At 36.8% G+C, this 14,525-nt stretch overlaps 2 protein-coding genes across 2 annotated transcripts in view; both read right to left on the reverse strand.

Moving 5' to 3' along the window:
* The window catches only part of LOC135088665 (glutamine synthetase 2 cytoplasmic-like), a 229,556-nt gene that overhangs the window by 185,114 nt on the left and 29,917 nt on the right, over positions 1-14,525 (reverse strand). The gene's annotated exons all lie outside the window — the stretch shown is intronic.
* LOC135088667 (nuclear migration protein nudC) overlaps positions 1-14,525 on the reverse strand; it is a 61,709-nt gene that overhangs the window by 7,778 nt on the left and 39,406 nt on the right. The gene's annotated exons all lie outside the window — the stretch shown is intronic.

The following is a 14,525-nucleotide window of genomic DNA, read 5'->3' on the forward strand; positions in this document are numbered from 1 at the left end:
AGTCGGGTAAAGGGAAGACTCGAGTCGGTTGCTTGCACCTGATCCTATACGCGAATCCCTTGATATACTGCCAGTAGCCAAGGCTGATACAAAGCTGCTGCTGCTGTCTGGGTTATCTTATGTAGGGCCTAAGCTAAGCTAAGCTAGGTCTAAGCGTAGTCCACAGCGACCCATTAGGATCTTTATGCTCCATTTTTTATTCCCTATCATCCAAAAAAATCCTGTTCATTAGGTGAATTAAGCGTCTGAGTGAAAGCCTTCTAAGTCTTCTGATGCCGGATATGCTGACCCAAGCAGACCCATCCTCACAGTATTGATTCATGAACCCCACATGTATTCCACATGCTCGAGAGCTGTCTTCTGTTGTCAGGCCCATTTTGTGGGACATGTGGTTCGTTCCATAATGCCCAGTTTGCGTACCAGTAATTGCTTGGGCTTAGGTACCTTTTATTTCCGCTTAATGAGTTTTCTCCATGACCCTGTGTTTCCCTTTAGGAATGATTTGTAGATGCTTATCTTATATCGTTGGAGCTTTCCCATTCAGCACTGTGCTTCTTGGATATGGCCATATTATGGCCATGAGGTATGCCGTTAGATAAAGGTAAGTATCAGTTCTGACCCAATAAGTATCGCCTCTGACCCTAGTTTCGCTAGACTGTCGGCTCTCCCATTGCATTTGATCCGTGTATGTCCAGGTATCCCACATCAGGGACACTTTCATGCCTTCCGAGTTTGTTCATCTTTACGATTGCATCTAGAATAATTCTAGACTCAACCTTCACTGAGGCGATGGCTTTTTGTTTGAGTGCTGCCTGGCTGTGGATCAGGATGTAAATATTGCGTTTTTTACACCTCTGTTCTTTACTGCACACATATTATAGCGTAGAATTCAGCTTGAAACACTGTAGCAAACCTCCTTAAGCGTTTACTATGTTCGAAGTGTTTACAGGAACGGGAGTCTACTGAGTAGACTCCCGTTCCCGTTCCTGTTCAATGCCATCTTTGCAGTGGCGGCGTAAGTCCCACGGCACCCCCTGGTAACCCCCACGATTTTGGGGTTACCTACTGATTCCAAGATTGAAAGACAATGACATAGACCGCAGACTTGCTATGCAGATGCGCCAGTGAGTGCTAATCTGTGCGACATGTGTCACCCTCTGATGCTTGGCACCCGGGGCGGCCCGCCCCCCCCCCCCCCCCCCCCCCCCCCCCTACGCCGCTACTGCATCTTTGAGCTGTCAGTAAACCAGATTAGGCTGTTCTGTTGGGATTTTGGTCCTCTTTTCTAGTCGTCCCTTGTTCAAGATCTATCCACTTACTTATTAGATCAATCCAAGGGGTTCGCGTATAGGATTAGTTGCAAGCAACCGACTCAGTCTTCCCTTTACCCGACTGGTTGGAGGTGGACCAGAGCCGATAGCAAGATGGAGCCTACATGGACCGGTTTGCCCGTAGCTGCCGAGGCTTGCCTGGAAATGGTGAGATGTAAGTGCAAGAAGTAGTGCAGAAGCTGGTGCTGTCTGAAAATAACAACTAAAAAGGTCACAGCCGTAACCTTTGTGCTAAAAATATCTCCCGTACTATGATTGTGAAACCTCATTTTCCTCACACTTACCTTTCCGTTAAATCACTGGTACAATAGTATGTAGAAATAAAAGTGTTAATTAAAATAATAATAATCATTAAGACGTTTAGACAAATTAAAGTTCTTTATTTAGTACTTCCTTCTTATGATATTTTCAATATTAAAATGTATTTAAGCCATTTTCAACCTTATGTCTCACACATAGAGTTCAAAATCAATTGACGAAAAAATACAAATTATGGTAGATTGATGTGCCAGCAACTCTAAATAAATTCTAAAATAATAATCCTTGCTTGCTTATGAACCAAATAGTATGAATTCATGGATAAAATAAATATTTTTTTCCGATGCGCAATAAAATTCGCACGCTGTGTCCTGAAGAAAAAAATTTTTTCACCTACTTTTTGCGAAAAAAGTACCATACAATGTTATATTTTTATAATCCTGATAAATGTAGCTTTCATGTTATATTTTTTTTATTAAATTATCTCCAGTGGTTTAAAAGTAAACGACGTTTATTTAAAAAAATACTTTTTGGTTTTTGTGAATTTTACTCAATATTTCTAATTTTTTGTATGAAAAGGCAAAAAGTTTGTTCTAGAAATGAATTCGCCATCCTTTAATTATCCGAAAATGATACCACACTTGCCCTAATACCCATAGTTTTGAAGATATGGGCCTTAAAGTGAAGCGCGGCGGAAGGAAACTTGCCCCCCCTTCCCCTGCTATCACAGGGGGGGCTCCCGATGTCTACCGACGGAAATCCACTCAGGAGCACCCAAAGAACCACTGTTGCAAAAATGAGCCTTCTATACCAAAGTGGAGGGGTTCTTGCACTAAATTCCCTACTAATTTTAGGAAAACATAGTTCAAAGAACAACGAAATTATCTCTAAAAATTCATCATAAGCTGTATTTATATTGGCCGCATTATACACTGAGTGCCACGATAGAGATGATAAACATTCTTTAAATTTCGTTCGATTTTCCGCACTAAAATCTCTCTTGGTTCTAGTATAAGTTGTGACTTGGATTACTTTTTTTTCTACTGTAAAAGTTAAAGATTGAGCTGTATGGTCCGAGATACCCAGGTCGTGAACATCTCCTTTAGCATCTGGTATATTACTTGCAATGTTGTCTATACAGTTTTTTATTCTTGTTGGTTTATCAATGTGCAATTTAAGATTGTACGCCTCAAGTGTACGTATCAGTTCAGTAGCGTGATTACTATTCTGTAGGACATCAATATTAAAATCCCCTAATATAATAACTTTTTTATCTGCCATGTTTTTCTTATTATACAGTTTGTGTAAGAGTATTTTTAGTTTGTCAAAGAACAGATGTAGGTTACTGTTGGGTATTCGATATAAGCAAATTATAATGCAGTTCAATTTTGGTAATTCGATACCACAACATTCAAACTCAAATTCAGCTGTTAGGTTGTTGGGTAAGGTTATTTCTTTATACGGTATACCTACTTTTAGAAATATGCCAACTCCTCCTCGTCTTTGTTTTTGCCTCGAATAATAACTAGCAAGACAATAACCTTTGAGGTAAGCGTTTTTTTCTTCCCCCCTTTTTATAAAGGTTTCGCTTAAACAAATAACATCAAAAAATACATTATCATTACTAAAGTTATCAAGCCATATTGCCAACAGATCACGCTTATTCAGAAAATATAATAATATATATTCCGCTAGTAATTTATGCCGGTTTAAAAACAACACACCTACTTAATGAGGTCACAAAATATAACAGAAGACAAACTCCATACATGAGGTCAACGTGCTCAAAGACACTGTTTGCAATCAATATTTGTCTAAATATTTTCATATTCATCAATTAACATTGAAGTGGCATACTTTTAATATCGCAGTAGATAACAAAACTTAAATGTTTTGATTAATATGTGTGAGCATTGTGGGGTTAAAGTTTGATAGATTTATTGGCTTTCAAATGCAAGAATAACCCAAAAATGCCGACTACCAAAGTTTAAATAGACCACTAGCTGATGATGACGGTTTAGTAGCCTTAATAATGAGTTCAATAAAACTTTTCCTAAGAAAACAATTATTATTAAAAACAATAAAACTAAATTCAGTGACTGGGCTACAGTAGGTATTTATATTAGTAGGAAAAAAATGTTTGAATTATATGGTAGAAAAGCCTATAGTAGCGACCCGGACTTTATAGAATATGTAAAAAAATACTCAAAAGTTTTTAAACAAGTTTGTACCATGGCAAAATCTATTTACATACGTGACAAAATTAAAAACTCTGGCAACAAAATTAAAGCTACTTGGAATTGTATTAATAAAGAAACTTGTAGAATTATATCTCGGGATGACACATTCGCATTAAAAATTGATAATAAGTATATTAAATGCAATGATAAGGTAGCAAACGCATTCGAAGGTTACTTCTCAAATGTACCAATCATAACAACAAGCAATCTTAATTCATGTTCATATCAGGCAATGTCTCTTCTCGAGGGTTGTGTTGATGTTTGCAATAGCCCATTAAAATTTAGACAAATAGACCCCATAGTTATTATGTGCCTTAATAAAACACAGCGTTCTGTTGAGAGAGCTGTCTATGATCTTTGCCTTATTTTAGTCTATGGTATAAGAAAACTTACCAATTGTCTCTGCTTTATCATCTAGTTTACCTTCTTCATACACCAGCTGGCACCACTTTCTATGGAAATTGGTGATCTGTCAACTTGACATTTCATAGCGTTTGTGATTTTTGCCGCCTACACAGCAAAAATTTTTATCTTCTTGTTTTTTAAGTATAAAATAAGAATAAAACACAGTTAAAATGTGCAAATAGGAAATATAAGTGATGCAGAGTGTAAGGGTAAAGAGTGGTGACGGTGAAAGGTTGACTTCTGTCGGCCCGGATGAAGGAAAAGCTCGAAATCCGAGTCGTCTTTTTCAGATTCATCCTCATCATCCTCGGAAATGGAAATGTTTGCTTCACCACCTCCAAATAGGCGACGGAGGCCATACTCAGTGTATGGGGAGTCCCAGACAGAGACTTGTTTGCTTCCATTTAGAATATATTAGTACCCCAGGCCGCGGAGGCCATACTCAGTGTATGGGGAGTCGCAGACAGAGACTTGTTTGTTCCAGTTAGAATCCATTAGTACCCCCGGCCACAGAGGCTATATTCATTATGTAGGGGTGTCCCAAAATAGACTTATTGGCTTCCAGGGCCACGGCAGTAGTATTAACTATGTTACACTGGACTCAAAAGATGGATGTTAAATATTAAATAAAATTATACTGTTTGTGTTCCTTAAATAAACAAGTAAAATTATAATTGAAAATTAGCTAATAAATAGTATTATCCATCTTTTGTACCACATTAAGGCAAATAGATCAGAACTCTGATTCTTTATGACGCCCTTCAGCCGTCTCTGGGATTATCAGCTGGATGAGTGTTTTCACCTCCCAGCTACAGACGTTACCATACTTGAATGGCAGACGGAACATACATTCTAATAACATCGGCCCCAGTGCTAATAAAGGATCTGTTAGAGACCCTAGTCTACAACAAGTAGATAAGTTATCTCTCCAAAATTTAAAATTGGTGGTGGAAGGAGCAATCATAAGATGCATTATGTGGGTCAATCTCACAGCATTGACCACAAGTTACCAACTGGTAGTGATGTGGTAGCCAGTGGCGGCGTAGCGTGGCTTGGCGCGCGGGGCGGTCCGTACCCCCCATATATATCCGCCCCCCCGGGGGCTATGGCACCCCAGAATGGTCTGGTCTGGTGCCCCCCAGGATTTTTGGGTTACCGATTCGAAGATGAAAGATGTTTTACGCCGTTACTATAGCGCTGCTGTTAGCCAAGCTGTTTTTACAGCAAAAACTTGCAGTACAAAACTGATACTTAGGTCAGTTGTATCTACCTTTACCTTTTGTACATCAGTTCCTTAAGGCCATTTCACTTGCAAGGCCAAGTACACCGAGATCACCGGTCTTTAGTATTAAATTACTGGAATTAATTTGACTGGTTGCCGGCTGCTGGACTTTCTTCTAGCATTGAATTTTACTTGATAAACAGCTCTCATTCTTCTTCTTGCTTCAGATCGAAGAATCCATGATCTCATTCCTTTGGACACATTACAGGATTACTTTGTTGAAGTATCAGAATATGATCACATTGTGACATTGGCGTATCTAGGGTTGTTTTGCGGGGGGGGCCCAGAACCTCCCCGCTATAGACATGACGTCAGCATTTTGGCTGATATTTGGATCTGAATCTGATTCAACCACCTACAGACTGTCTCTGACTGCTAAGCACCCAGATGAACGCATAATTATGTCCTGTAGTTTCATATTAGTGAGCTGATAAAGACTTCATTTTAATGGAGACCCCAGAGTTATGTGTGAAATTTGTTTATTTCCATAAACAATATGATAACGCCTGTTTTCCAGGTCAAATATTACAAATTGGATTAAGATCATTTTTAGTGAATAATTACTTCTCCAAGAAGTGCAGTGAATATTTGCTTCTCCATGAAGTGTTTGGTCTGCAGTAACATCCAGATACTGGCTGGACAAGAGAGTAGTTGATAAGACCCCCAATATTTAATTGGAGGTATGTATACCTTTATGAAATATTACTGCAGAGACCTACGAAGGAACAATAACATCTTGTATTTATGAGTTTATAATTTTACAAGCATGTTATTAATAGTTAATTGTTTAATGTTATGTTATTCATAACAAGTTTTTAGTAATGTTTTAATTGTTCAAGATGAAAACATGTTTATGTTTATACATATTTATATTTTCAGATGGGGAGATCTTACTATTAACCTACCATAAGTACCAGAATGATTTTATTGGTTGATAAGAAGTTAATGACATAATGTTGATCTCAAGGAGATGTCCTAAATAATTTGAGTTATTTAACCTAAAGACTGGTTATTTGTTTAATAAGTTTCTTATTGGTTTGTCTGCTTCTCAGAGAGTACAATAAGTTGTTTAATGTATTATTTTGTATTGTGATATTAAACTTCTTTATATTCTTTCATTCTTAATACATTTTATATCACATAGCGTTTGTGCTTGACACCAGCAGATAACAAACAGGTCTCAACAGAACGCTGTGTTTTATTAAGGCACATAATAGAACTGTTTTGCATTACAACAAAACAGTTATTATGTGTAGAATAAAACACAGCGTTCCAGCAAGTGCTTGCTGGTGTTGGACGACTATGAAATGTCAAGTTGACAGATCACCAATTTCCATAGAAAGTGGTGCCAGCTGGTGTATGAAGAAGGTAAACTAGATGATAAAGCAGAGACAATTGGTAAGTTTTCTTATACCATAGACTAAAATAAGGCAAAGATCATAGACAGCTCTCTCAAAAGAACGCTGTGTTTTATTCTACACATAATAACTGTTTTGTTGTAATGCAAAACAGTTCTATTATAAAAACTTTCAAAGAACTAAATATAAAAAAGACAGAGGATATATGGGGCATATCAACAGACATAATAAAACCCATCATTCCTCTTATAGCTCCCCATTTAGCTCATATCTTTAATGAATGTATTAACGAAGGTCAGTTCCCTACCCTGATGAAACATAGTAAAATCATACCATTATTTAAAGCAGGAGACAAAAGTGACCCATCCAACTTTAGACCTATATCGATACTACCTGCGCTCAGTAAAATATTTGAAAAAATTATTTTCAATCAACTACTGTCTCATTTTAACTTAAATAAACTGTTTCATGAAAAACAATATGGGTTCACAAAAGGGAAAAGTACGACCGATGCAGGGGTTGCTCTTATCAAACACATTTTCGATGCTTGGCAGGAGAAAAAGGATGCTATTGGTGTATTTTGTGACTTATCGAAGGCGTTTGACTGTGTTGATCATCAAACTCTGTTATTTAAGCTAGAACATTATGGCGTATCAGGCAAGGCCTTAAGCCTATTACACTCTTACCTCTCAGACAGATTACAAAAAGTAAATATTCACGGAACTAACTCTTCGGGCGCCCCCCTAAAAATGGGAGTGCCCCAAGGCTCAATACTGGGACCATTGCTCTTTCTGATTTATATAAATGATCTACCTTTTTATTCAAAGGACCTTTGTGAGATAGTATTATTTGCTGATGACACTTCTTTAATTTTTAAAACTGACAGGCGTCAGGAAATATTTGACGACGTGAATAATGCTCTTTCCAAAGTATTAGACTGGTTTACAACTAATAATTTGCTATTAAACGCAAAAAAAACTAAATGTTTAAAATTCACTATGCCTAATGTCAAACAAGTTAATACTAATATTACAGTAAATAATGAACGCATTGAACTGATAAACTCTACTGTCTTTCTAGGTATTACCCTAGACTGTAAATTACAATGGGGCCCCCATATTGCTGCCTTGGCGGGAAGACTTAGTTCAGCTGCCTTTGCGGTGAGAAAGATCAGAAACTTGACTGATGTTGAAACAGCAAGGCTTGTATATTTTAGTTATTTTCATAGTATTATGTCTTATGGTCTTTTACTGTGGGGCTCAGCAGCAGACATAGAATCAATTTTCATTTTACAGAAAAGAGCTGTTCGGGCAATATACGGTCTTAAACCACGTGACTCGCTTAGAGAAGTTTTTAAAGAAATCAATATATTGACTGTGGCTTCGCAATACATATTTGATAACATTATGTATGTCCGTAAACATATACATTTATTTACTAAGAAAAGTGACGTCCACTCATTTAACACGAGACATAAGAATAAACTTGCTGTTCCATCATTTAGGTTGCATAAGATAGGTAATTCATTCTTGGGGAAATGTATTACCATATTTAACAAAATACCACACAACCTTGTCGAATTGCCAATAAACAAATTTAAGATACATATAAAAAATACCCTTATGTCCAAAGGGTACTACAAGGTTCGAGACTATATTGATGACAAGGATGCGTGGTCAGTTCAGTCTGCACATATTTGATGTACTTAAATTTGACTATTCTTACCGTTAGATAATTCCTGGCAATAAGTGGTGACTGAGTTTGTTCCGGCGTTTCTTCTCAGCACTTGCCATATGTTTGTCTCGAAGCGCTGGTAGGGCCCAAAAGATAAGGAGACATGTAAAGTGCCCCATAAGGGCTACCTTTTCTTTTTTTTATTATTTTCTATTGACGTTCATAAGTGCCACTTGTGGTCTAAACTGAATAAATATTTTTTGATTTTGATTTTGATTTTTGATTTAATGCAAAGTATGCCGCTACTAACGGGTGTGTAATGTATGATATAACTACATATCACATAATACTTTGAGGATATAACATCAAATTATATAGGTAAAATCATTTAATATAATAATTATTTACTATAATAAACGAATAATTTTAAGACAAATAACTAACAACTGATATAAAATGGTTTGATATAATGAATATTTTCTATAAAACTTACAATGTATACTATTTAAAACAAATAACATTCAAATCATATAAAAATAAAATGTCGAACAATCAAATGATATAAAATTCTTTTCCTATAAAACTTAAATCATCTATACTTATAATAAACTAGCTTTCCGCCCGCGGCTTCGCCCGCGTGGAATTTTGTCTGTCACAGAAAAACTTTATCGCGCGCGTCCCTGTTTCAAAAACCGGGATAAAAACTATCCTATGTTCTTTCCCGGGACTCAAACTATCTCTATGCCAAATTTCATCAAAATCGGTTGCGAGGTTTAAGCGGGAAAGCGTAACAGACAGACAGACAGACAGACAGACAGACAGACAGACAGACAGAGTTACTTTCGCATTTATAATATTAGTTGGGATCTGTAGAGAGGTCAATTCTGTACATGAAATATATTTTCAAAATAACTATCAGGGGGTGATTAGTGATCGATACTGATGCCAAAAATGCAATCAGTAAAATTTTTGTCTGTCTGTCTGTCTGTATGTTCCTTATAGAAACAAAAACTACTTGACGGATTTTAACGCAACTTGGTACAATTATTCTTCATACTCCTGGGCAGGTTATAGGATACTTAGGAATTCCCACGGGAACGGGAATTAGCGGGAAAATCCTTTTGTACAATAAAAAAAAATCTAAACCGCTTAAGTTAGACGCTTGAAATTTGGCATGCAGGTACCTTAGTAAACTTAAAGCTTAGTTACAACAGGATATTGCAAAATTCCCACGGGAACGGGAGTTAGCGGGAAAAAACATTTGTATGAAAAAATCTAAACCGCGTAAGATAGACTCTTGAAATTTGGCATGCAGGTACCTTAGTAAACTTAAAGCTTAGTTACAACAGGATATTGCAAAATTCTCACGGGAACGGGAGTTAGCGGGAAAAAACATTTGTATGAAAAAATCTGAACCGCGTAAGATAGATGAAGGGGGGGTAAAACGAGATCCACGCGCACGAAGTCGCGGGCGGCCGCTATCTATACTTATAATAAATCTGTAGAGAGGTCAATTCTGTACATGAAATATATTTTCAAAATAACTATCAGGGGGTGATTAGTGATCGATACTGATGCCAAAAATGCAATCAGTAAAATTTTTGTCTGTCTGTCTGTCTGTCTGTATGTTCCTTATAGAAACAAAAACTACTTGACGGATTTTAACGCAACTTGGTACAATTATTCTTCATACTCCTGGGCAGGTTATAGGATACTTAGGAATTCCCACGGGAACGGGAATTAGCGGGAAAATCCTTTTGTACAATAAAAAAAAATCTAAACCGCTTAAGTTAGACGCTTGAAATTTGGCATGCAGGTACCTTAGTAAACTTAAAGCTTAGTTACAACAGGATATTGCAAAATTCCCACGGGAACGGGAGTTAGCGGGAAAAAACATTTGTTTGAAAAAATCTAAACCGCGTAAGATAGACTCTTGAAATTTGGCATGCAGGTACCTTAGTAAACTTAAAGCTTAGTTACAACAGGATATTGCAAAATTCTCACGGGAACGGGAGTTAGCGGGAAAAAACATTTGTATGAAAAAATCTGAACCGCGTAAGATAGATGAAGGGGGGGTAAAACGAGATCCACGCGCACGAAGTCGCGGGCGGCCGCTAGTATAACAATAATAATTTTATATAAAGTTCAATAGTTATAATAAGCATTGCATGCAGCAAGCAAGCAAGCAAACAAGCAAGCTAGCACACGAGCAAGCAAGCAAGCGAACAAGTAAGCAAGCTAGCAAGCAAGCTAGCATGCAGGCAAGCAAGCTAGCAAGCAAGCTAGCAAGCAAGTAGGCAAGCAAACAGGCAAGCAAGCAAGCAAGCAAGGAAGCAAGCAGGCAAGCAAGCAAGCAAGCAGGCAAGCAAGCAAGCAAGCAGGCAAGCAAGCAAGCAGGCATGCAGCATGCAAATTTGACTAAAAACTTGAGACTTCTGTCACGGCTCCGGCACTGCGGGGCTCTGGCGGTCCCTCGCGTGCTAATCGTCGCAGATGGCTTTCGCTCGACACCGCGTCTTCGGCTTGCCTCAGCCGCGCCGCCTCAGCCGCGGCGCCTCGCTTCCAGCCACCTGCTGCTCAGCCCGCGGGCCGCCTCGCCCCTCCGTGCCTACGCGCTTCTAAATTACACTCTAGGGGTAGGGCAGACAAGACTACGTGGAGTCGGTTTTACGGCGATTCGTTTTTGTCACTAAAGTCATTTATAAGTCAAGCTAAAGAAGAACATACTAAAAGTTATATCTATCAGAAATTATATCAATTAAAGAGTACTTATACCAAATAGTCGTTATAACAAATAATATTTATTTTATGTAATGGGTATATGAAATATTATTTATATTAAACAAAATTACATCAAATGAGTCTTAGATTAAGTAAGGTTTATATCAAATGTCTTTATGCGTTTTGATTGGTATCTGAAATGACATTATTAGAAATGATTTATTATATGAAGTAAACATTATATGTTAAAAAATTATATCAAGTGTTATTATAACATACGTTTATTATACAATATGAACGTTATTGAAATGAATTTATATCATATAAACTTATATAAACTGTCACGCACCCGCTACTAACACTAACTGCAAATGATAGGGTGCAGAACGTTAAACTGACATCCTGACATCACACTGACATGCACGGAATACGGAATGAACGAATCTAAACAACAATAATTATGTTTCACAAGAGGACCGCCAAGAAAGAGCACGAGCGACCACGAAGGCGTGATGACCTCGCATTCCTGGCAAGGACGATCTGCGTGAATATACTTGCGTATCAACCGGACTGGACAGATACTATTTGTGACTCATTAAAATGACAGATTCACGCATTAACCGCGGCGAGTCATTATATTGTTAGATTCTATTTATTAAAGAAATGTGGCTGCAGAGTGCAGACTCCAACAGCAACGTCTATGGAGCTCCTTGGATATTAAAAATAATGTTTGTAAGAAAAAAAAAAACATACAGTCGAACATATAACCTCCTCCTTTTTTGAAGTCGGTTAAAAATGACTTTGAAGATATAACCAAACGTGTACAATTTCAATAAGAGTCCTTTATGGTATTCGTACGTAATTTACTTATAAATTTTCGAGTCTATGTTTTATTACATTTAAATGATTACAATTTTTGTCAGGCTTGTGTGAATTGTTAAGATGCGTGAATAGAGTCAGGTGTGCATACGTACGATACTCAATGCGTGCGCAGATTTATTAACGAGGCGAAAAAGGTTCGAGCTTTCAAGGAAAATGAATTAATAATATAATGCTTATTTATGTAATAAAATTATTCAGGGTTATCTTCGAGATATCATTAAATTACGCTTCTGTAATATTACTACTTAATACAGTAATATTAGATAACTCATCTATACTTATAATAAATCTGTAGAGAGGTCAATTCTGTACATGAAATATATTTTCAAAATAACTATCAGGGGGTGATTAGTGATCGATACTGATGCCAAAAATGCAATCAGTAAAATTTTTGTCTGTCTGTCTGTCTGTCTGTCCGTCTGTATGTTCCTTATAGAAACAAAAACTACTCGACGGATTTTAACGAAACTTGGTACAATTATTCTTCATACTCCTGGGCAGGTTATAGTATACTTAAGAATTCCCACGGGAACGGGAATTAGCGGGAAAATTCTTTTGTATGAAAAATCTAAACCGCTTAAGTTAGACGCTTGAAATTTGGCATGCAAGTATCTTAGTAAACTTAAAGCTTAGTTACAACAGGACATTGCAAAATTCCCACGGGAACGGGAGTTATCGGGAAAAAACATTTGTATGAAAAAATCTAAACCGCGTAAGATAGATGAAGGGGGTAAAACGGGATCCACGCGTACGAAGTCGCGGGCGGCCGCTAGTACATAATAAGGTTAGCGAAATAAATTCCTCCGAGTTGCTCAATTTACATAAGGTTACATTTTCTTTGTTAACTATTACGTATTAGAAAAAAAAATGTAGGGACTTATTTTACATCTGCTGTTGACCCACCAGGTCGATTACCTTCAAAAAGAAGACACTGTATCTATTTAGATATGGTATTTTACAATATCTTCCATGAATAGTGAGTCAAAAGATATATTGAAACAACGTTAGTGCTCCAATCAAGGCCATAGCGCCTCCTTACCGACGGAGAACTAGCATAAAATAGTGTCATATTCTGAGAAAACCGTATTCGCACAGATAATTATCAGTTTCTCAATAAACTGTGTTCTACTACTCCAATTTTTTTCCATTTTACGATTTCAAAATATTGAGTGGTCAAAACATTATACAGTGTGTCCGGGCATGTAGTGATCAAACTTTAAGGGCGTAATCTATGGACAATTTTATCGGTGAAAATACTTTAAATTTGGGGCTTGACCCATTTCTCGCATATTTACAAGGATTTAAGTTTTTAAATTTAAGTTTTCACCTCTTCCTTCAAAAACAAGTGATAGCGTGGGTAGTTTAACATTAATAAGCAAAAATTTTATATCATGCGATAGCCAATAAAATTATCTATTAGTAGAAGTAGAAAACAGATACAAGTTTCATACATTTTAAGGGTGTAAGAATGGATTTAATTAGAAATAAACATGATTTTTTTCACATCTTTTTCAGTTATTTCCCAACACAAGAAAAACCAGGTCGTTAAGGTATGTTTTATTTGCATTGTATTATTAGTATTTGAGCTATTCTACAAAACGAATATAAATTTATTAGTCTACGTCTATTAGTTTCGACGTAATTGTTGAACAAAGATACCCCTTCCCAGCGGTTTCCATAGCACACGCGACATGCGAAAATGCACTGCCTGAAAGAATCACACAACATATTCCGATTACTAAGGAAACCGCTGGGAATGGGTATCTCTGTTCAACAATTACGTCGAAACTAATAGACGTAGAATAATAAATTCACATTCGTTTTGTAGAATGGCTCAAATACTAATAATACAATGCAAATAAAACATACCTTAACGACCTGGTTTTTCTTATGTTGGGAAAAAACTGAAAAAGATGTGAAAAAAATCATGTTTATTTCTAATTAAATCCATTCTTACTCCCTTAAAATGTATGAAACTTGTGTCTGTTTTCTACTTCTACTAGTAGATAATTTTATTGGCTATCGCATGATATAAAATATTTGCTTATTAATGTTAAGTTACCGACGCTATCACTTGTTTTTGAAGGAAGAGGTGAAAACTTAAAATTAAAAACTTAAATCCTTGTAAATATGCGAGAAATGGGTCAAGCCCCAAATTTAAAGTATTTTCACCGATAAAATTGTCCATAGATTACGCCCTTAAAGTTTGATCACTACAAGCCCGGACACACTGTATACCCATATTCATAAATGAAAGTTCCTTGATTAACTAATGTTTAAAACTAGTTTCATTCAAATTAGTTCACTTGCAATCTCAAAACTTGAGAATATCACACATCTTAGGCCCAGAACAGACGGTGAAACGCAACTGCAA

The sequence above is a fragment of the Ostrinia nubilalis genome, chromosome 4 (assembly GCF_963855985.1).
Source record: "Ostrinia nubilalis chromosome 4, ilOstNubi1.1, whole genome shotgun sequence".
Lineage (NCBI taxonomy): Eukaryota > Metazoa > Arthropoda > Insecta > Lepidoptera > Crambidae > Ostrinia > Ostrinia nubilalis.